Here is a 22,298-nt window from a genome sequence, read left to right on the forward strand (position 1 = left end):
AAGAGGATGTGGCTCAGGTTGTGCTGGGGGTTTATCTGGGGTAGCATTTTCTCTGGTCTGGTTTGGCTGATCTCTAGGTGTTCCATCACTCTGTCACATGCCTTGAAAAATAAGTGCATGGAAAGAACTAGTTTAGATCGATTTATCCTTTCTGGTACTTTTTTTTTTTTTTTTTTTCTCTTTTACTCCCCTCTCCCTTTTTTCTTGCTCTGTTCCTCTGCAGCTCCCATTAGGAACAAGTCAGTGACTCATAAAGATACATTTTCCCTCATTCACTACATCACAGCCCTACATGCTCAGCCCCTACAGGGTTCCTTGACGCTTGATCTTTGCCACCAGGAGCATCCAATTCTTTGGCCAGTTTTAAGGCCAAAGGGAACTCTACAAACCAGTTGTTCTCTGTTTCCCCCAGGAACAAAACTGGGGCTATGTGACTGCCCTCTAAAGATGTGTGGATCAGCATTAAAGTGCTGACCTGTTCAACACTTCTAGGACCCTTTGAACTGTGGGGCTTTGAAGCAGAGGCTGTAACAAACTGGTGTATAATAAGCTGCTGCCCCATGCCAGGAAAGGCAGAGGTATCAGGGACTGGTGGAAGCTTTTGAAGGCACAGAATGCTATTAAAAACTGCGAGGGACTGGAGAAAAAGAGACAGTGAAAAACAAATCTCTTTTCCGAGCAGTGATGAATCTAACTCTGGTAAGTTAAAGCTAGGGTCACTAAACCAGATTTGACTTTTACAAAATTTGGGGGTGTCTGGCTTATGGTTTTGGGCTGAGATGCACTTTTGCAGAAACTGGGGCTACACCAGGAGAGACGCTTGGTTCAGTTGAGGGCTTTCCTTACCTTTCTGCATCAGTAAGTTGTTAGGGAGGGGAGAACCAGTCTGCATAGCAATAATTATTATCAATTGTATTGTGCTTTTTATCTTCAAAGTGCTTTACAGAGACAAACTAATTATTTCTCTGCAACACCCCTGCGAAGAAGATGGTAAGTATCATTATCTCTGTTTTACCAATGGGGAGACTGAGCCAGAGCATTTAAGCGATTAGCCTGGGGCCACAGGGGCAGTTAGTGTCAGGGCTGGGAATGCAGGAGTGTCTCCGCTCCCAGTCAGCACCAGGCAACATATCTCTTTAGTAGGAACAAAAGGGAACCTTTCTCCAGACTTGGAACCTAAAAGAAGCACTTTTTTTTTTTTTTTTTGGCAGGGGATTATAAACTCTTTCTTTAAAATGTAATCATAATTGGAAAAAAGGCTGTGGAGTAATGGCACTAGAGAAGGTTGAAAGTCAGCATGTCTTTATGGGCAATCCTAGAACTTGAAAAATTGGGGAAATTCCTGGAAAATTTGAGGGTGGGAGTTGACAGGTTCTGTTTCAGAGCAAAAAAAAAATGACATATTTGAAATTTCCCATGGAAGGGAAAATAAATTACAATGGTTTTTAAATATCAAAATGTTTCTTTACAGACGTTTCAAAATGAAACTGAACCTGAAAGTCTGTGCTCTGAAGTTCCTGGTTCAGACGTGGCTTCAGGGCTTTTAAATTCCTGCATGCCTATCGGCTCTCAGTGAGGTTCTCAGGGCTTCCACAGGTATGTTAGTCGTCACCTCCCCTGCTCGACTTGGGCTGTGGAGTACCTCTGCTGTACTCCAGTGAAAAATCAAACTCATTTCAAACCGCCAATAGCTTGGCACAACTGTTTGTCTTTGCTCTAGAACAGAAAAGGAGCAGCCACACAGTGAGGCAGCAGGCCCAGATGGGAAGCAAGGGACGCACAAAAAACACTTACTGGGCCAAATCTGCAATGGGAATGTTCCCACTAGCCATAATATTGCCAGCTTCATGGCTCTCTGACCAGTGTGATGTTGTGGAGAGGCTGTCCCCAGACCACACATCCCAGAAACCCTGTGCTCCATGGGACCTTACTGGGCAAGCTATCCAGAAATGTGGCCAGGGTTGGTCAGGACCCCTCCTGAGTCTAACAAGCCACTAAGTTTCTTGAATTTCAAGGATGCTGTCATTTTTTGGGCACAAATAACTTTCAGTAGTGAATTCTTATCCAGCTGTAAGGAACATCTCCTGTAGTTGAGGTGTTCCCCCTGTGTAGCAGACTCTCTCTGGTGATTTCAGAGAGCAGTGTGGATTTCTCTTCCTTCCTCTCCTCCGTCCCCTTTCCCTTTAGCGCCGCAGTGCCAGCCCAGCTCAGAGGAGATGTGCTATTAGGTATCAGCCTTGTAATTAAATGCCAACAGTTGTGCCTTGCAAACATGCCAGCGATCACCAAGCAGCTGCTGACAGCCTGTCATACTTGCAAGGAGCCTTGATGGCTTTTGGCATGAGACAGGACCCCCTGGTCACCCTCACAGCCAGATGTTCCTCAGTGCTCTACTGTGAGGTGAAGCCGGGACAGAGCCGGAGCAGGCTGTCAGCAGCCCAGTTACAGCTTCCTGTCCTGCCCCATTCAAGGAGCAAGCTGGAGCCCTAAGTGACAATCCATCGTGTAGGATACTGCTTGCCTCCCTGACTCAGAGATGAGATCTGAAGTAGGAACACTGGGGAGGAAACTACAGAGCTAGCTCTCTTTTTTTCTGTGGGATTTTCTTTTGCCTGGGTATGACCCTTGGAGTGCCAAAGTACAGTCACCGACCTCAGGCACTGCCTAAGGACTGCAGCCAGAGAGAAGCTGAGATTTCAGGGCAGCACAATAGGCAGAAAAGGCATCTTTCTACTCCTAGCTTTGCATTTTTGTTTGGAATGAAGAGCTGTCAAAGAAGACAACACTTTTCTTACATGGTTCATCCTACAGCACTGAGAGGCGCTAAAAATTGTAAAAAATAAATTAAAATACTCAATGAGTCAAGGTGAGACTTTTCACATTGTTCTGGTGCCATTTCAGCCTGAAAAGCTGAGCCAGATCCTTAAATGCTCACAAGCTGCCACGAGGGCTGTATTTGCTAAAGAGTTGTGTAGCCCGCCAGCTTGGCACTTTTGAAAATCTAGATACTGATTTTGGTGCCTAAATGGGAGCTGAGCTCTTTTGCAAATCTGCTTCTGATCGTGCACGCTGAGCTGTTCTGCAAATTCTGGCTATCATTGCTCTGCATTCTTGTACTTCCTGGTTGTGAGCTGTGCTGGGAGCAAAACTATCAAAGCCCCACAAGGAAACCACTCCTGCTCTAATCAGGAAGCATGAAAAATCTCAGGAGCCAAACTTTTCAGCCTTTATTACTATTTGGGTGATGGCTGAATGTCTGAGACTGCTTTATCCTTCTATGGATCAGAGCTGTGCCATGGCAGGTGCTATAAAAACCTCTTAAAAAGAGACAATCCCAGCAATGAATAGTTTATAATCAAAATATAAGATGAGGCAGAAAGTGTGTGCAGCAGATGGATAGATCTGGCATAAGGAAACCATGGGGTGAGTGTTCTGGTGAGTGTCTCCAGCATAGTCTGCAGAGCAGAAAAGAGCAGGCAAGGATAAGCTTAACTGCTTACCTTACCTGACCCCCTAAACCTTTTGAGATTTGCCCACAACAATTAATTATTCCTTTGACTGGCCAAGATGACTCACAGCTGCTCATGCCATCCCAAAGCTCAAGATCTAAGTAAATTTATTGAAATTAGTGGTGGCTCCATTCCAGGAAACTTGCATTTCGTTTTGACTCAAAGGAGCTCCGCACCCTTCCCACCTCTCGTTTCTCCCCTCTTCCCTCACAGTCTGCAGAACTTGCGAAGCAAAGCTCTACAGCTTCGATCTAATCGTGATTAAGGCTCAGGAATGGAAGTCACGAGATCTGAGTCCTATTCCTGTCTCTAATACAGGGTGTTTTTTTTTTTCAGTGAGTCACTTCCCTTCTCTCTTCCTCAATATCCTTGTCTGTAAAATGGGGTTAACAATACTGATCCATCTCACCAAAAAGTTGTGAATTCACCAATATCTGTGAGCATTTGAGTAGCCCACATGCTGGAGACTTTCCCTGGGTTTAGTGGCTTTGTGCCTGGCACTAAACGTGTACTTGCATAGTGCAAAGGAAGTTCAGGGTGTTAATTAATGGGACTGTTATGGATTGTTAGGGCTTTTATTTCTGAATGGACTTACACCTCTTTAATAATTAATATTGCCAGCAGGGCATACAAGAGGCAAAGCAAATAAATGGGGTTAACCCAATTCTCATTTGGAACATACAGTTTACCAGCTTCTTACAAAGGGAATTTACTCACTGTTGTTTACCCGTACCGTGCTGTCTGCAGTTTCTGAGCCACCTTTCATTTGCGTATCGTGCTTTGGTTTCAGGTACAGGCAGATACAGGGTTGTGCCACCTCCAGACCTAGCTGCTGTGTCCGTTTTGGAGTGGTGCAGATAGGCAGAGCTACTTGCTTAGCTCACAGTCTGAGGATCAGCTGCCTGGGGAACCCTCCCTGCGATGACGGCATTCATCCATTGCACAAGGAGCTTTCCTTTGATATTTTACCATCTTATGAGCACTAGAAATGATCAAGGCCAGACCTTAGTGAGTTGAAAATGGACATGTCAGATATTCAACTAATACTAATACTGTTCTCAAAGCCCTGATCTCAGTTCCTCCTTGGTAGGAGACTAACCTACAGCTTTGAGAACCCAGTTCAGACTTTTTTCTACCTCCAGCAAGGTCTGTCCCGGTAAAAGCTGACACTGTAGCTAATTCTTTTAATTAGGTTGTCCCATCTTGGGTCAGTGGGCTAGACGGCTTTGAAGTTTGCTTTGCCTAATTGCACATGAGTGTTTTGGACAGAAAGCCTGCTGTTAGTGGGCTGGGAGGGCTCGAGGAGGGTTCAGGCAAGTGTCTGCCCAACCGCTCCACCTGTAGGAAGGTGGAGGAAAATCCTTGGGGCTTCTCAAAAGGCTGAAATCCTTCGTGTTTTTTTTTTTCCAGGAAGGGCTTGTTGTGGCTATTGCACAGCTGGGCAGGCCTTCCTGTGTACTTCTCCTTTCCTCTTGACTGATGCCAGCCAGTAGCCACGGCTGGCTGGTAGCTACTGCATCTGCACCGACTTGAGTGGCCCCTCTTGATGGAGAGGTTGATAGACTCTGAGGACAGGAAGGAGAAACCTGCAGAGTCATCACGTTCTGCAGCAGCTGAAGCCACAACTGCCTGCAAGACACAGAAGAGTGGAGTGGGGGGGTTGACTTCCTGAAGCAGCCTTGCCGGTGCTGTGGAGAGCAAGAGAAATCACAGGGAGGAAAGGCAGGCAGAGGAACTGGAACTGGTGGTTTGGGTCTCCCCCCAGCCCAACAGAAACCATGCTGCTTTTCTTCTGACAGTGCCTCCTTGTGTCCAGCTGAGGTCCTGGAATAGAAACAGAGACGGGTTTGAAGCTGTCTGCAGGAAGAAATAGGAGGTACCCCTGACGCAGTACCATGTGTGTGCGCTTCTTTTTGGAAATGTGTATAAAAAAAAATGAAGATATGAAAATGAAACAACTTTTTATTTGAAGAAATTGCTGTTTTTACCATCTTAATTCTAGATTTTCCACATACTAAAAATTCTCATCTGTGTTTCCAGCTTATACTCAGGAACAGAGCTACACTCACCGCTTCATCAAGCAGTAGGAGAGGGCTGTTCACGAGGCTTCACATGCATGGCTGATTTTTGTAGCTGGTGCAGCAAGACACGCGGAGCCATGCTGCAGTAATGTGCATTTGGCACTGCTTTCTCTCACCTGATTACACCATCTTTCCCCTCTAGTGTGACTGGCACTGCTTAGCTTCCTTGCCTGAATTCATGGCTCACACAAACTGGGCAAGTTTCCAGCCCATTATTAATTACCTTATGTCTATGTTCTTAGATCAACTGCCCCACTCTTACCCTGTCTTCTCTTTCTCCTTTATCATATGTTATTTGGAAGGCAAACTTTTCACATGAAGGATCACGTCTGTCTTACATTTGCTCACTGCATAGCACATAAGAAACATTAATGTAACAGCAGTATTATAATCAATCACAGTAACACATGAGTTAATGTCCCTTAAGATCCTATGTCAGCTTATTGAATTACAAGCAAACATATTTGGTACATGAACTAAAGGACTCGTGTAATTGCCAAGACTCTAAGCCAGATCACAGGTTCACATTTCTCTTTCTAACACTGCTGCTCTTTCTAGACCTCCAACAGAAGGTGGCCATTCTTTGCCTACACCTGGAGCTAGAGATGTTGGTCATTAGCAGAAATGCAGACAGACAAGAAGGAGGGCTGGGACTTGGTGTAAAGGAGACACTGATTTTAAACAAGATTTGAAGTTTGCATATTTCATGTTTTAAAGTTTGACTTTGGGGTGTCAGCATTTTGGGAATGTGGCAAGGGGGTATTTAGTTAATACTTCATCCACCCATAAATAGAAGACTCTGCGTTCTTAAAGAATCTCAAAGAATTTCTGCTGGTATAAATTGCAATAGCTCTGCTGACTTGAAAGAGGAAGGAGACAAGAAAGATGTCCTGGCTGGGGGTAGGTTAATCCCCCTGGGTTTGCTAGACTGATGTGTTATTCCTTGTTTTGCTACAGATTTCTTGTGTGACCTTGGGCAAATCACTCTCCCTCTTAGTATCACAGTTTCCCATCTGTAAACTGGTGAGAGCAACAACCGCCCTGCCCCAGAGGGGTGTTTGGAGGATAAATATGTTAGAGACTTGGAGCCGCAGGAGTACAATAGTGACAAGGTTCCGACAAATACCGAAGATAGATAGAAGCTGACAATCGGGAGACTGCTATTAGCAGCTGATTCATTCTCTCTGGTTAATGCATATTTTTAACAGGCTGTTATTGACTAGACAGGCACACAAGTCTGTCAATTAACAATGTTATAATGAAGTAAATCTCTGTACCAGTAGCCTTTGGAGGGTGAATTCAGAACTCCCAAACCCTGTGGCACAACACCTGCACTACTAATAAAGGGTGAAGATTCTCCTGTAAGCCAAGTGGAGATACCATGTGCAGCGTGAAGCAAGTGCCCAAGTGCAATTGGCATTTTCACTGTGAAGCCCTGAGCAGCTTTGGTGTGCAGTATACTGACAAATAAGGAGTCTTAGGTGGCCATGGATTTATTAAAATGTGTTCATAAAACCTTGTCAAGGCACCATTTGAGAACGACTCCTGGCCAGACATTCCGGTGATTGGTGCTTAGAGCCCCTCTTGCAACCTGCCCTGCAATATGATCAGGGAACACTGCTTAATTGTATTTCTTTTACAAAGTGATGAAATGTAAAACTCTGCTCCCGGCATGCTGGCTGGCACAGGAGTCTCAGCAAATATGTGATTCTCGCACTGCAGCTGGACTCTAATGACATGAAAGGTGCTAATGCAATGCAACTGGAACCTTTAATTATCCTAGTGACTAATAGGAAATCTCTCAAAGGGTCTAGGAGAAAGAGCCTTATTCTTCACTGAGAGCTCCCTGAGCTGTGCTTAGAAAAGGGGGCAGACAAATGGCAAATCTAGGAGGAGGAGACCTGAGTCCCAGAGCTATGGTGTCTGGGAGGGGGGTTCTCTCTCCTCTGACAACCAGCTTGTCAGACACAGGAAGCAGAGGGAATAGAGCTGCACCCATTATTGACTTGTACTAGTTGGTACTTAAACTTGTTCTGCATCCTGCAGGTAACTGGATAAACCTGCTGATGAAACAGAAAGATTTGGATTGACTTTGAATGTGTTTGTGTTCAAGGAAGAGACAGTGACAGACAGCTGTTTCCCACTTTGCTAGTTGAATGGAGTCTGTCAGATCTTCATGTACTTTGCAGATTATTTCTGTCTGATACAGAGCTTCAGACCCTGTCTCTTAATCTTTATTTTATTTTTTTTTTAATTCAAGAATCTTCTCTGCTGAACAATCCAAGCTGAAACCCATACAGGCCACGCTGCCTGGATTTTATGGAGCAATGCACAGTGCAGGTAGTGTTGGGTGGTTGGTCATGGTACCCAGTGCCATGGCTGCCAGGTCTTCAGACTGATGCAGATTCAGCCTCATGTCACCATCAGCTGTATCAGTTTCTCTTCAGTAATTATGGCAAACAAGGGTAGAAAGGGCTAATATGACTTAAATGATATTACCTGGCAGCTCAGAAGTACGAATAGTTGCCAGACTCATGAGAAGAGCAGTCTACGCCTTTATTCACCCTTTCTCTCAAGACCTTGACAAAGCTGGTGCTTGGCAGTGCTAGATAATACAACATGGGTTATGGGGGTTTTAAAGTCAGAATAAGTCACTTCCCTTCTTGAAGAAATGAAGAAGTCAATGGAACGATCCAAAATATGGAATTTAATCCAGTGATCTCTGCCTCAAGTACTCCAGAGGTTAGGAAGCAGATGAGCTACTGAAGTAGCAGGGAGGGTGCCGAGAACATTAGGCGGTAAAGGGGAATCACAGAAAACCAAAAAAATTGGTCTTGCCCCTCATGTCCTGGTCCTGTGGCCTCATGCCCACTGTGCCTACAGCAGCGTGGGGTGGGTGTGAATGCCCTCCACCAGACAGAATTGCACCAGCTTCACAACTGGACTGTGCAAGCCACGGCCTTGGATTTCTCAGGTAAAAATGCCGGCGTTTTGGCCAAAAACTGCACCAAACCAAAAGAAGAAATCTGCTGTGGAGTAGAAATGGAAAACCCATTACCACCCAGTTTTAGTCACGAGTCCCCCAAGTGCAGAAGCAGCTATATCAGTGCCTTTGAAGCATGCAAACTTATTTGTTGCTGCCACCATGCAAGCCCAGGCAGTCTCAAGTCTGTTACTTCTTTCTGTTCCTGCTTTTCTGGTTAAATGCACCTGGGAATATGTAATTGTCGTAAAACATTCATCATAAACAAACGGGATGGGCACGCCAGCTGAGCTAATGCTGGGGAAATGAGTTAAAAAACCCTGAGATTGGTATAATTGGTAGTGTACTTGTTGTGAGCAGGATGAAAGATGCATGTTTTATATGGAAGTATAAAGAAGGGACAGGCGCTATGTGCGCCTGGAGAGAGAAAGCATTCCATGTGTAACTGTGGCTTGGCAAAGGCTCGGGCACTGTTGTTAGAAACACAGAGAACAGATCACTGGTGGAGCAGAGGAGCGATGTGATAAGAAATGTAAAGGCCTATGTTAAATCTCTTACAGGGATCTCTGATTTACATCAGTGCAAACAAGGGCAGAGACACGGCCTAAGTCAGAGCTGTAGGCATTGTTCAAATGTCTCCGTTGTTTTGTTTTTGTTTTGTTTCCTATATAGATAAAAGATAAAGAAAGCATATATTCTTTGTTAAATAATGCTCGGTGCTAAGGGACTTTCCAGGTCTGAAAGCTTGGGCTGAAGAAGTTAGCTTACATGTGGAATTGCAGCTGATCCAAGAGCACAGAAAATAAACAATGCATACACCTCCATCCCTTGAACTCTGCGAGCTAGTTTTGTGGTTATTGTTCCCCACGGTATTGCCTTATCTCTTGCCATGTTTACAGGATTCGCCTTGTCTGCTACCCTGAGCCTCGCTGCCAATCACAAAGCATCAGAAAGTACACAGAGAGGTGGGTTGGTGTGCAGTGCTGGGAGTGGTGGACACCGCGGTGAGAGTGCCGAACGAGGCGGTGAGGAGGCAACAGCTTTAAATGTCAGGGGGACTGCGTGGTCATAAAACAGAAAGCCATTAAGCAGAAGGAGCATATATATGGGAGAATCACTGAGGTATCTGATACTTCACATTCCTACTTCTTTTTTTCAGCTGTAGTCAACTGCAGCATGATTAGATTTAGCCCATTTCTTTGTTGTACCATTAGCAAGCAATAAAGCACAATGAATGTGTATGAAGGGAAAGAGATCTTAGATCTAAAGTGCCCAGTCATCTTTGCAAAGCTAGACCCTTCCAGTGCGGAGAAGAGACTTCAACCACTCTGTGCTTTTCTTTTCTTTCCTGGCTGGATGAGAGACAACTGTTACTGCGGATGTTTACTCTTTGCACTGTGGTAGAGTTGCCCGCTGGTGGCAGCCTGTTGCAGCCTCTTGCCCAATCCTGGGCTGTTACGATTCCGTCACACCTATCTTGGTCCCAAATGAGTAGATGTACATACAACATAGTAAACACATTTCTCAGCAATTAAGTATGCTGGCTAGGAAACAACCCCATGACAATATGACACGAACTTAAGTTGTCCGGGAGGCAGTCCAATTTTCTTCGTTGGCTGCTTGGCATTTTTTAATTGAACGACAAGAAGTTTGTGTCATTGCTGCGTGTTACAGTAGTGTAACAATGAAGGGGCCACCAAATGGCTGGAAGTCAAGAAGCATACTGAGCCTAACCCTAGAAACCACAAAGCCAATTGATTCAAATGCACATTTGATAACCCTAAGATAAATCTAACAAGTTGAAACTGAGAAGTGTCTGCTAAGATGGAAGTATATTCCTTTACATTTTAACAGAAGTGGAAAAAATGCAACTTGCCAATATTTGCCCGCATACCTCTCTCCATCTCGTCTGTGTTTTGTTTCATGCTTCTAACAAAGAACATTCTAAATGTAGCCTGTGTCACTTCAGTATTGCTCTTGTACACCATGGCACTTTGATTTCTTTTGGATTACAACCTCTTGTGTTGTTTGGTAGTGTCCTTAAACACCTAGCTGTTGGACATGAAGCGATTAGTTGAAAATCTCCACTTCCCTGGGAAAAAAGTCCTTCAAAGGTTGCGTAAGTGCTTAAAACCATAGTCTATTGTAAAACCCAGAGGCAAATAAGCCAAAAACCTTTAATTTAAACTGAAAATTATGATTTTTCCTCAGCCTCATGATTCTTGGTGAGCCTGACTCATGAATTTTGAATGCTTAAGATTTGCAGTACCACGTGAGGTAGATATAACCACTGCAGGACAGGTCCAAACAGTCCCTTAAAAAATCATTTATTAGCTCTCCCTTCCTTTGTACACCCTTTTGTTCGGTGCATTTAATTAATTAATTTTACATGTTCTTTTTGCCTTTTTTTTTTTTTTTTTTTTTTGGAAATACTTGTGGATTCAGGGCGGCAATAAAAAACCCTTTTATTTTAAAATTGAAAGATGAAAACCAGCGTAATGAACTTGCCACTTCCTTAGAGTTCTGGTAACTTGGGTGTGATCTGATGGTACAGAATGATTCATGGGATAAAATTATAGACTTATGCAGGTGTGTACAAGAGCTTGGGTGGGGTGTAGGCAAACAGGGAATTTTATATGGCAATAAACATGGGCATGTGGTATAAAGAAACTGTACGGCCTTTTTAAAAAAAACTTTATTTTATTTTAATTTCATAAGGAGAAATTGAATGACCTTTCTGGTCAAAGATAAGGACACCCCTTTGCTCTTCTCCTGTCAGAGTCCAACAGAGATAACGCTATATTTTCAAGCAGGTGGAAACCTTATCTGATCCTTAGCACCATGCAAAAGCAATGGGCAGCTCTTACTTAGATTTTCCTTAAGTGTGAAGTCTGTCTCTATTGGAATTGGGTAACGTGGCATTATTTAAGCTCAGGTAAGCTCTGTGCTTTGTTCTGAGTAGAGCTTTTTGGGGGCCTTCTGCCTGTGCAGTCTTACACCCTGTGTTCTGTCTCATGACGGACAGGGTAGGCCCCATCTATCTGGCTGGCAGATCAAGTGAAAAAGCTCTGCCGCTCCAAGCAGTGAGTTACTATCTCACACCTGATTGTAGTGCCAGATACAGTGAAGGTCAGAAGGCCAAAGGTTGAGAAATCTGGCTTGCAAAGCAAACAGAAATGTTTCTGTTTGCAGACAGAAATGCTGACTGTACATAGAGCCACAGGAACTTCCAAACCACAAGAATTGCCTCTCACTGCTTCCCTCTTCATCTTCTGTTCTTCCACCACCAACCTTTTCTTTCTTGCCACTGTTGGCCTGAGGTTCTTCTTGCCTGAAGCCCCTGCTGTCTGAGACAGCCTACACACGTCTGCCTGAACACCTCTGCTGATTTCAGAGCTCATCAGAAGAAAGATTAAAAAAAAAAAAGAAAAAAAAAAAGAAGAGACTAAGTTCGAAGCTGGTGTAAAGTCATGCAGCTCTGCTGAAATCAGGGGAGTTAGGCAAATGAGAATTTTCGAAATGTCAGGAACAGATATTTTGCTTATTTTTTTTTTTTCCTTCCCATGTAATTTCTCCCTCCCCCTGTGGTTTGTTATCATTCAGCTCTACAAGGCTTTGTTTAACTCTAGTAAAGGCCATAGGAGTTGGAATTAGATCCAATTTTGTTTACACAGGACTGTGTGGCTAAGGCTGGGCCTTTGAAAGGGCACATGATACACTCCGAAGGTTTGGGAAGATCATCGTTAACTATTGCTTGAGGGTCAGACTGTGCCAGGCCCGCTCTCCCCTTATAATGTCTTACTCCACAGACAAGTCTGATTTGCCTGGAGTAAAGGACACAGTTAGAGATAGCTGTCACTTTTCCTAGGGCAGCTCTAGGAGTGTGTTTTATGGGTTGTATGGGGCTCTGTCCCATAGACAGTTCTTACATTGGGACCATTATTCCCCTAAATGCCAACAAGCCCCAGATCGTGGCTAGAGCTGCATGTTGGGTGTTGGGAGGTCACGGGCTCCTTACCAGGGAGAGGACAGTGAATTGCTGCATTTTGTACAAGTTGGGTGCAGTTCTTGGGCTTCAGACAAAGCCAGCATAAGTGTTAGGATGTTCATCTGCAGCAGCTGATGAGCTCTTCCTGCTACCTGGGCACCTTCTGCCAGGAGGAGAGATGGGGTGCTGAGGGACACAAGCTGTGACATTTAGAAGCACAGATCTCTTGTCATCTCATTGCTGGCAGCTCAGCATAAATCCAGCCTATTCAAGAGAGCAGTAAAGCCCACCCCAGACTGTCCAGAAAACAAAATCAGAATGCAGTACTTTCTCTGCGTAAATAGCTAGCAATTCCTGAGGAAATGGGTCCCAGATTTCCCTGTGAATTGGGGCCTTAAGTTCTGACATAGGGAGCTATTCATGGAGGAAATTCTAATTGAGTCAGGTTGTGCTTTTTCCACAAATTGTTTACCATCTGTCTGGGTCTTTACTGGATTCCTAAAGGGACCTGTGTTGCACCCAGGTGCTGTGGTGGTTAGGCAGATTTAGGTGAGCACTCCTTGCATGCAGAAGTCAAATAGTAAAGAAAAAAAACATGTCCGTGGTCCATAAGAGGGACAGATCATATGGTCACCATCTGGGGCTCGGGGATGGCTCTGTGCACTGAAATAGCAATTGCTGTGCCTTGCTGTGTTTCCACAACAGAAACCAAAGATGGTGACATGGAGGAAATTAATGCCAACTGCCCACTCATTTCCTGATTATTTGTTATACATGCTCCGGTGGCTTTAAAACGAGAGACTGCAACATACAGAATCCAGAGTCTCATCTCTGACAGGTATGGATTGAAGTGTGTGGAATTATGCTGGTGTAATCCAGGTTAAAAGGAAGAAGCAGGCCCTGTACTCTACGCTGAAATTCTCTCATGAAACCTTTCCCAGAACTATCAAAGAATATTAAAGTTCTCTGGGAGCAGGGACTGTCTCATACTGTGTGTGAACAGTGTCCAACACAATGGGGCTTGCTCTTGGCAGAGACCTCTAGGAGCAAGAGCAATACATGTAATAACATCTAACTACACCTTCAAGACATAGTGTAGGGAAGTACATTGTGTTAACTCAGTTGAGTGCCTGCCTAACCTGTGATTTAGAGGTGCCCCTCCCTCAGCGTTCAAAGGAGGAAATGAAATCTTCCCCAGGGAAGAAGTATTCTGACCTTTCAGTGGCAGGGTCTGCGTGTATCAGCTCCAGAGGAGGAGCAGGAACTGGGACGCTTAGGATCAGTTCCCCACTTTGGCTACCTGGCCTTTGGCAAGTCACCTAATTACTCTGTTCTACAATTGCTCAATTGTCATAATTCTTCTTTTCTTTCCCATAGCAGGGTGGGGATGGACGGAAGGGAAGCAAATTCTTCCTATATTTATGATTACAGAGTGCTTTGAGGTGCTCTGGTGAAAGGGCAAAGGGACAGTAATAGATCACATTCAGCTCTGCTAGCTCGTTCCTAAGAGCATTTATTTAGAGACCGAGGCTTGCTCACTGGCCTTAGTGGTAACTCCTTCAGGAAACAATTGCTTAAGGTAATATTTTCCAAAGCATCCAAGTAAGTCTCCCAAATCCCTTTGAAAGTAAAAGAGTCTCAGACATTACATTTCAAAAATACTCCTGAGCACCCACAACATTTGAAAACATGTGCACTCGTATTTCCCACGTGAAGAATCTGAAATTACAGAGCCAGCGACTGACCCAAGGAATTTACCGCACATATCAGTAAAATATAGAAAATGCACATCCCCTAACTGACGTGTCACTGAGCAGAAAAGATTTCCCTTTATTGTAAAGATCGTATCAAAACCCTCAGCAGACTTGCCTGATTCACTAGCCATGAAATCTTGGTCTTTTCCTTTGATCTTTCTTCAGATACTACTTCATGTAAAATAAGGCAGACTCCCTTGGCTTGCCTCCAGTGGGGAGAGACTAAGAGGGTTTCTGTGCTTCTTTAGGCTAATTAGCCACTTGTAGGACCCCAGAGAGGTGTAATGCACTATTTTTCTTCCCTCCATCCATTCCCATAAAAGCCTGGATCCTGGTCTTTCCTCCGACACTGTGAGTGGTAGGACTGACAGAGATTTCTAATCTCCAAATTAAAATAAACTTCCAGCGAGGTCCGGTTCTAGTAAAGGAGCCGTACTATTGAGCTAGATAAGCAGTGGCTGAGGAGGTTTGTAGATGCTTAGGTGTTATCTGGTACAGAGGTACGAAGGGTTAACTTCTTTCTTCCTCTCTTAATTGCAGTCACCCCACAGGCTGCACGTGGACGTCTCAGGAATGGAAGAGGGAAAAGCGCAGAAACTGTCTGTGGGAAAAGTTGCATTCCGTACCCTGAACCTCCACGATGCAGTTTTTTCTGCCTCCCTCTGAGTTATTTTGCTGTCTTGACGTATATCTAACTCCCAAGGAAAAGACCTTGCTGACTCAGCCTGGATCCTTTTATGTTGAGTCACCCCCTTCTGCTTCCAAATTAAAAGGCCAATAATTGCCTGTTTGTGAAGATTCAGACAATTGCTGCCTTATACCCTCAGCGTGAGCCACGAGGAATTCCTCCTCTAGTACATGAAAAGATGAGCTCAAGTGAGATGGTAGTTGGAGACTAAGCTGTTGGATAAGCTGCTCTGCCCTCCCCAAGTGGAACCAGGGCTCTGGATATCTGGATCGGCCAGAGCAAGATAAACCTTGCAGGGGTGCTGCATTCTGAAGCAAAGACTGCTCGTGCCAGATCTCAGCTGCAGTTAAGAGCAGGAATGCATCTAACATCAGGCACAGGACAACCTGGTCCTCTCCTCTGCGAGCTCTCTGTGTCTCACGTCCTCTCCAACGGGTGCTTACCCCATTTGCCATTCTCAGCTCCAAGTGCCAGGGCTGCCCCCGCGCTCTGTTGTAGCCCCAAACAAATCTGCTCCCCCTAGCAGCAGCTGCGTCCCCCAGATATGGATGACTGAACAGTGCTTCCCCTTCCCAGGGCTCTGCCTGCCCTTCCCGTGGTCTCAGGCCTTCTGCTGTGATCGCTTCTTCCTGCTAAAGCTCGATTCCCATTGCTTCTACTCTTGTCAGCCAAGATTTATTATTCTCAAGAGACATTAATGCAGAACATGAATCCCTTCAGACAACCCCTTGATGTCTTTTGGCTGCTACCTTGCACTGGGGCAGGTACAATCTACAATATGAGGTGGGAGGAAGGAGATGCTTAAGACAGTGAGCAAAGAAGAGTTCCCTTCAGAAAGTCAGGGTGCAGCAAGTCAGGGGCTCGCCAGGCAGGGGCCCTCTCCCACAGCCCCAGGTGAGTCAAGCAGGACAGGCCTGGGAGCAGCAGCAGGCTTCAACCAGGAGCCCAGATCATCAGAGATGTTTGTGGTGACAAGAGAGCTCCAAGCCCAAGAGAGAAAGTCCATCCACAGGTCAGGATCAGGAATGGTAAGGGCAACCAGGTCAGGCACCATCCAACAGGCAGGCAGCGAGGAGGCAGACCTGAAGTCAAGCAAGGAAATCAGTCTGTGGGTCGAGATTAACAAGATTCATGGCCAGGCACAAGCATGGCATGGGTGGTCTGGAGGCAGGAACTGCTAACAGCAGAACTCATGTGGGGACTGAAGAGCCAGAGCTGAGCAAACGTGGGGCTCCTGGGCCATGGGCAGAGGACGGAGGCTCCAGGTGAGAGTGGTTAGAGCAGTAAGTGGTGTTAGTGCTCTCAGGGACCTCACAGACATGTGCTGTTCCTGTCTCTTGATTTCTTGGTGGGCTTGAACAAATCCTCCCTTGTGTTTCCCACCTTACCTGAGTTTCAACTGGAAGAAACACCAGTACTATCTTCTCTGAAGCTTCAAATCAGTAGAAAGGCGCAGAAAACACAGTTATTTTTCAGTATACTTGTAAGTACAAGCTGTGCACCTATTGTGGAGCTGGGAGTCACAAGGGCTCCTCCACGCAAGTATCTTTTTACTGTTCACGTGAGTAAATTCTCATATTTTCCTCTAACAAGCTTCTGAGTATTTCCGGCAGAATTCCTGGGAGATTAAACATCATATAAAATGTATTTGTCTCACGCAAGATCTGACTTGCTTTTGAACCATCAGCAATCATCCCCGCAGTTGCTGGGGTGTAGAACTATATTTTTTATTGTTATTACTACTTTTCTACTTTCTGTCCTGGATCTTGTAAGATACCTGTCCTATCTCTAATTATGCTAACGAGGTCCTGAGGTTGATTTAGAGGCTCTGTTATAATGCCAGCCTCTCAGTTTACATCTCAAGTATCGGCATGTTTATTGCAGATGTCTGTTAGGAGCAGCTACTTTTTCTGTGCTTGTGTGCAGAGCGAGAGACAGAGCTGGAGGGGAGTGGTACGAAATAACCCACAGAAATGAGAAAAAGCAGCTATCTCTGCCATATCTGCATCTGACTTCTCTGCGGGGCACGGAGCCTTGCCTGTAGCTTCTTTTGGACGTATAACATTTAGTTTCATATGTTCTTTCCCCAAATACAAAACAAATTGACTCATGAAAGAACAGTTCATTCCTGAGGGCCGGCACCCTGTTTGGTATGTTGATAACTTTCCAGAGCTGATGTGTGTATTAGTCACCCTTGCTGGTTCACTGCTGATCTGAAAGACAGAGGTTAAATAATTGCGAAAGCGAGGTTGATGTCATCGTGGCACCTGACTGAAGCTGGTACTTGGGAACTGGCGAAAGAGATGCATTCGCTTTGCTTTCACCCAGGAAAGGGCTCGCACTGAGCAGTGGTTCTCCCCCTTCACTGAGATGTGCCATCCATTCCCAAACCACACACGGGTGAGCATCACGCAGAGGTGACCTGCAGACAATGAGCCCTCTCACTGCAGTCCTTTTTTTCTCTTATTTTTCCTGACCCGAGTGGATCCTGGAGGTTTTTCTAAATCAGATGCACGTGTGCACATTTCCAAGGGCCTCCCTCGTGTCCCGCACCGTGCACGTATACCCCAGCACGTAAGTCAGGATCTGTTTTGTGTGTATAAGTAGACAGGTGTGTTGCACAGGCCTGTTTTACTGACAATATTGTGTATATCATACACAAGCTATCATATATCGTACGGGCTTGTATGGGACTATGGGCCTTTTCTGCTTGTTTTTTAACACCGAGACTACGACTTGGCACTGTGTGAGACATTAAAAAATAAAGACAGGCCCCGTGCTAAAGAGTTTGTACTCTAAATGTCAGACGGAGAAAAGACAGGATGCACTGTGGTGAGGAAGATTTCTGATGTGTTTGTAATTTAAATAGGAAAAAAAACTAAACTTGTTTCACAGGAAAAGAGCGCGTGCATGTTTGTTTTTCAGAGGAGTTTAGAGAAGAACAAGCAACAGTTTTGTGACAGTTTGCTGGTGGAGTGGTTTCTCTTAACACCTGCGCAGAGGCTCGGGAGAAGGAAATGGGGCTGTGTGGTCTGTGCCTGCTGTTCCCCTGCCCCGTGAGTGAGTTTCAGCTGTGACCTGTGAGGGTGCAGCCTGGTGCTGGCCCTAGGACTGGCGGACTGGCTTCATTGACACATGTGCTGGTCCTTTGCTCCCTCAGCTCTTCCCTTTGGCTCCGTTGCATTTGTCTGCCCCTGTGTCTAGCTCCTATCCCGCATTGTGCTTTATGCTTTTAATGAGAAGGGTCAGGCAGCAAAGCAAAACTTCCATGCTGTGATCACAGGAGAGGAGCTAGTTATTTGTGTCTCATGTGAGGCCATGAAAACAGGAGCCTTGCAGCAGGGCTCTGCAGCATCCGCAGCACCTTTGCTGCTGCCAGCTGACTTTCTGTAGCACAAGCCCCTTGCAATGTTGTTCTGTATCATCCCAGTGATGGGCAGGCCAGAGAAGTTAGGAACGAGTGCAAGGGGTACATCTTATCCTTTTTTGGGGAGCGTGGTTTTCCAGGTCTAAATCTCCTTAATCTCTGTGTCGTCAGCGTTTTTATTATACATGTACGTATTTGTATTTTAAGAAAATGAAGCGCTGGGTGTGGATATGTGCTAATACTAAATAGAAGACATAACCATACGAAGCTCCCTAAAGCCTTATATTAAAATACCAGAAGCGCTTGACTCCAAAGCACCGGGCTGAAGAAGTATGTGGAGAAGCCTTGGTCCACTTTGCTGCTAAAGACAGAAACTTCTCATGGGCTTATTTCAAAGCAGTAGGGCACACAGCTGTAAGCAGGAAGGTTCTGTGGGTCACACCATCTTAATGGCACGCTGACACAGCTGGAGAGCTCCTTGTGACACTGAGAGGTTTTAATTCCACACCAGGGAGCTGCCTCGAGGTGCTGGAGCCTGTTAGGTGCCTGAATTCCCATAGTGGTGTCAAGAGAGCTAAGCTGCAGATCCCGGCTCATCCAAACCATCTTCATCTTGGCATTTTCTCTGGTTTTACTGCAGAGAGAGACTTGGTTTCCCTGGCTTAAACTTACAGTGTGTCCAGAGGAAGTGTGAACAGCACAGGGGCAGTTTCTGTGGCCCTGTGAACTCAGAATTCAGCGCAGCTCCCCAGAGAGATGTGTGTACGTAAGGACTCCAGACCAAGCACACTACAAATTCAATAGCAATTGCAGCAACAACGTTCTTAGCACTTGCAAAAGGAAGCAACGCTGACCACTTAGCAAAATAAAATAAAATACGCCACCAAACCCCCAAAGGGCACCTGGGTGGAAGACAGAAGCAGTGCAGCGATAAAGCAGAGCACAGGGCAGCCTTCCTGACCCCCTGCTACCGGCCGCTTCCAGGTGTCTGCAGCAAGCACACGGCTCAGGCTGGTGCAGCACGGAGCACACATCTCCGAGATGGGGCCAGCAGCTGGTGGAGACAGCTGTGTCCTGGGCAGCTCACAGCAGAGTTAGGGAGGTGGAATTAAACCATCCTTGCCTGTCTCCAGGTTTAGCCACATTTTCACTCTTTGCTCATTACCGACAACCAAAGCATGCTTTGGAGCTTAGACTGGCTAAAATACAGAGCTGGGCTGACCACAGACTTCTTCTACATCCAAGGATGGATGATCACCCATGTGGGAAACAGCTATGTGATTAAGGGAAGAATCCCCTTTTTGGAGGGCCAATTTAAAGAAATGTCATTTCTGTTAGCAAATGCTGTGTTTTTTTTTTTTTCTCCTTGTGTTCACATCTGCCACCCCTGAATATACAATTCAATCCTGTAAATGTGTTATTGAAAGGAGTATTTATGACCAGTTTTGACACCTTAATACATTTTAAAGCAATTCATAAGACTCTTTACATGAATAACTGAAATTAACCTTCATTTGTGCTTTAATTTGAAGTTCAAACTTAACATAATCAATATTTTGTGGTCTTCTGCAATCTGTTCAGGTCTGTTTATCCAAGGAAATTATTTGTTCCACTTCTGCCTTTGAGGTAGAAATGGACACAGTTAATTCCAAATTCACAAACTTGAAGAAACAGAAGGAACTGGGACTCTGAAGATAGATAAATATACCACGTCCATACCCGAGGCTTGTGAAGTACATCCACACACACTCCACATAATCTTTTAGTGCATGATATATGCAATATTCCTCATAAAACAATCCCTATTCAGCTCCTTGTAAAATTTTAGCTCTTCAACAATGGTTGTAAAGGCTGCTTTTTTCCCCAGAGAAAGTGATTGTATAAGGTGAAAATAACCTTATTTGCTGTAATCAGAATGTGAAATCAGATATGGGAGCAGACGTATACTGCTGAATAAAATCCTTTGCATTGTTCTTGTAATGATGTGTTTTTGGATGAGCTACGTTTATAACCAAGTAATTTGCTATCAATGTTTCATTGTAATTTACTTTCTAAAGAATTCATCGTGTCATAACCTTCAGTAGGTACAAGATCAGTTTGTTCTAATTTTAAGATTGTATCATAAGAAACATTTAGCACATTGTGAAATAAATTCAAGGAGCATTTAATCACTGCAAGCCTCTCTGTCATGCCCATCTTTGTCATCCTTAACAAACTTAAAAACTGCAACTGGGCAATTCTCAGCTAATGTAAAAAGTAACATCTAATAGCTTTCAACTGCAAGTCAGACGGATAATCATCTCGTGGGGACATGCCTCAACATTTCCGTGCATTGAAGGTTGACAAAATGATATAGCTTCCGTAATTCTGAAACTCTTGGCAGCTAAGGAGAAGTGATTGAAAACTTTCGTTACACAGCCCTCAAGATCAAATGATTGTTTGATCAAACACTTATTTATAAAATACTTCGCTGTGTTTTACAGAAGATGAGGATGCTTATTTTGCTTCCAGCTAATTGCCCAGCTCATTTTCCAGTAATTTATAGACAGCGATGCCTCCAAAAGCCAACATTAGTCTTATTAGCTGCATGTGAATAACAAAGTTCAGACCATTTGACTGTTTTAATACTTCTTACTATTTCAGATATTCTCATACAGTTTCACTGATGCCTTGCAATAACAAGAAAGCAGATTTTCTTCATTACTGCACGCCTGAGAGACAAATGACTATCAAGAACACTTCGTTATTTCTGTGGTTTGGAAGCTTATAAGTGCAGAGCACATATAGGGCAAACCACCTAGAGTTATTCTAACTTTTTTTTTTCCCCTTTTAGTTGCTATTTTCTGTTTAAAATTTCAGTTACATTTTTGAGAAAACAGAAGTTCTTGTTTATGAGCGAGTGGCTGGAATTCGATCTCACACAAAGTGGGCAGAAGATATAAAGCAGTCTGCCTCAAGTATAGTTCCAGTGAAGTCAGCAGCGACCCTGTGGGAGTGAATATCCACGCGAAGTCTCCAGGTTGTTCTTGGTTCCCTGCCTCACTCTGGCAGGGTCTCCAAGCAGGAAGCTCAGTGTAGGAGTTTATTCTGCCTCAGTTCTCCTATGAAATTACGATTCGTTTCTGTGTGCTAAACTCAAATGCAACCATTTCCCTTTTGCTTTTCATCATATACTTCTGATGCCACCTCTTACAATGCTTTTAGAAGCTCAGAAACCATTTTACTGAGTAAGAGAGCAGCTGCTCTGCTCTAGAAAAAACTCTGCTCCTTTATGTACTGCTGAGCTTGGATGAAACTTTCTACTAAGCTCTGGAAGGACCTTTACCTAGAAACTTCCCAACATCATCTTACTTCATTGTTAAGGTCCTGTGCTGTATATAGCCCTGTAATTTTAGTCTCCCTGTGAGCAGGGGTTTGAACTATGGAGGTCCCTTCCAGAGTTCCCTTCCAAGCCACGTTTCGTGATTCTTTTCACTCTTCTGCAATAAAAGTCATTAGAGCCCTTATGTGGCTTAAGGAAACTTTCTGTCTCCACAGTGGCTTGAAAGAGCTTTAGCTCAACAGAAAGACGAGTCCTCATTTTAGATTCCTCACTTGGCTTTGTATTTCCAAAGGCTGAAGATAAAATTGAGGCTGGGGGTACCAGGCTTTTACGACAGCAGTGAGTGGATCCAACAGCATCTGCTCTGGTTAGAGGTGGAGAAGCAAGAAAGAGGATCCAGGGGACCTTCATCTGTGCTTTCGTCTACTGGATTCAGGCTGTTGGACTGGCTTTATTTTGCCCTGACTCCTGATCTTTCAGGAAGACAACACCAGAATTGTACCCAGCTTCACAGTTATTTGTTATGCACATCTAAGAAGATTGGTGGTTTTGTTTGCTCTTGGTTTTTCTCTTGCAGCTGGTAAAAATCAAAGGATAGTAAAAAGA

General features: G+C 44.6%; 1 long non-coding RNA gene across 1 annotated transcript in view; it reads right to left on the reverse strand.

The window, feature by feature from the left end:
* Positions 1 to 497: 497 nt before the first annotated feature.
* LOC137842205 (uncharacterized) overlaps positions 498 to 22,298 on the reverse strand; it is a 47,363-nt gene continuing 25,562 nt past the window's right edge. Inside the window, exon 3 of the long non-coding RNA XR_011088957.1 lies at positions 498 to 5,333. This is a non-coding gene — a long non-coding RNA (uncharacterized lncRNA). The remainder of the gene's footprint in view (positions 5,334 to 22,298) is intronic.

This window comes from Anas acuta, chromosome 19 (genome assembly GCF_963932015.1).
Source record: "Anas acuta chromosome 19, bAnaAcu1.1, whole genome shotgun sequence".
Classification (NCBI taxonomy): Eukaryota; Metazoa; Chordata; class Aves; order Anseriformes; family Anatidae; genus Anas; species Anas acuta.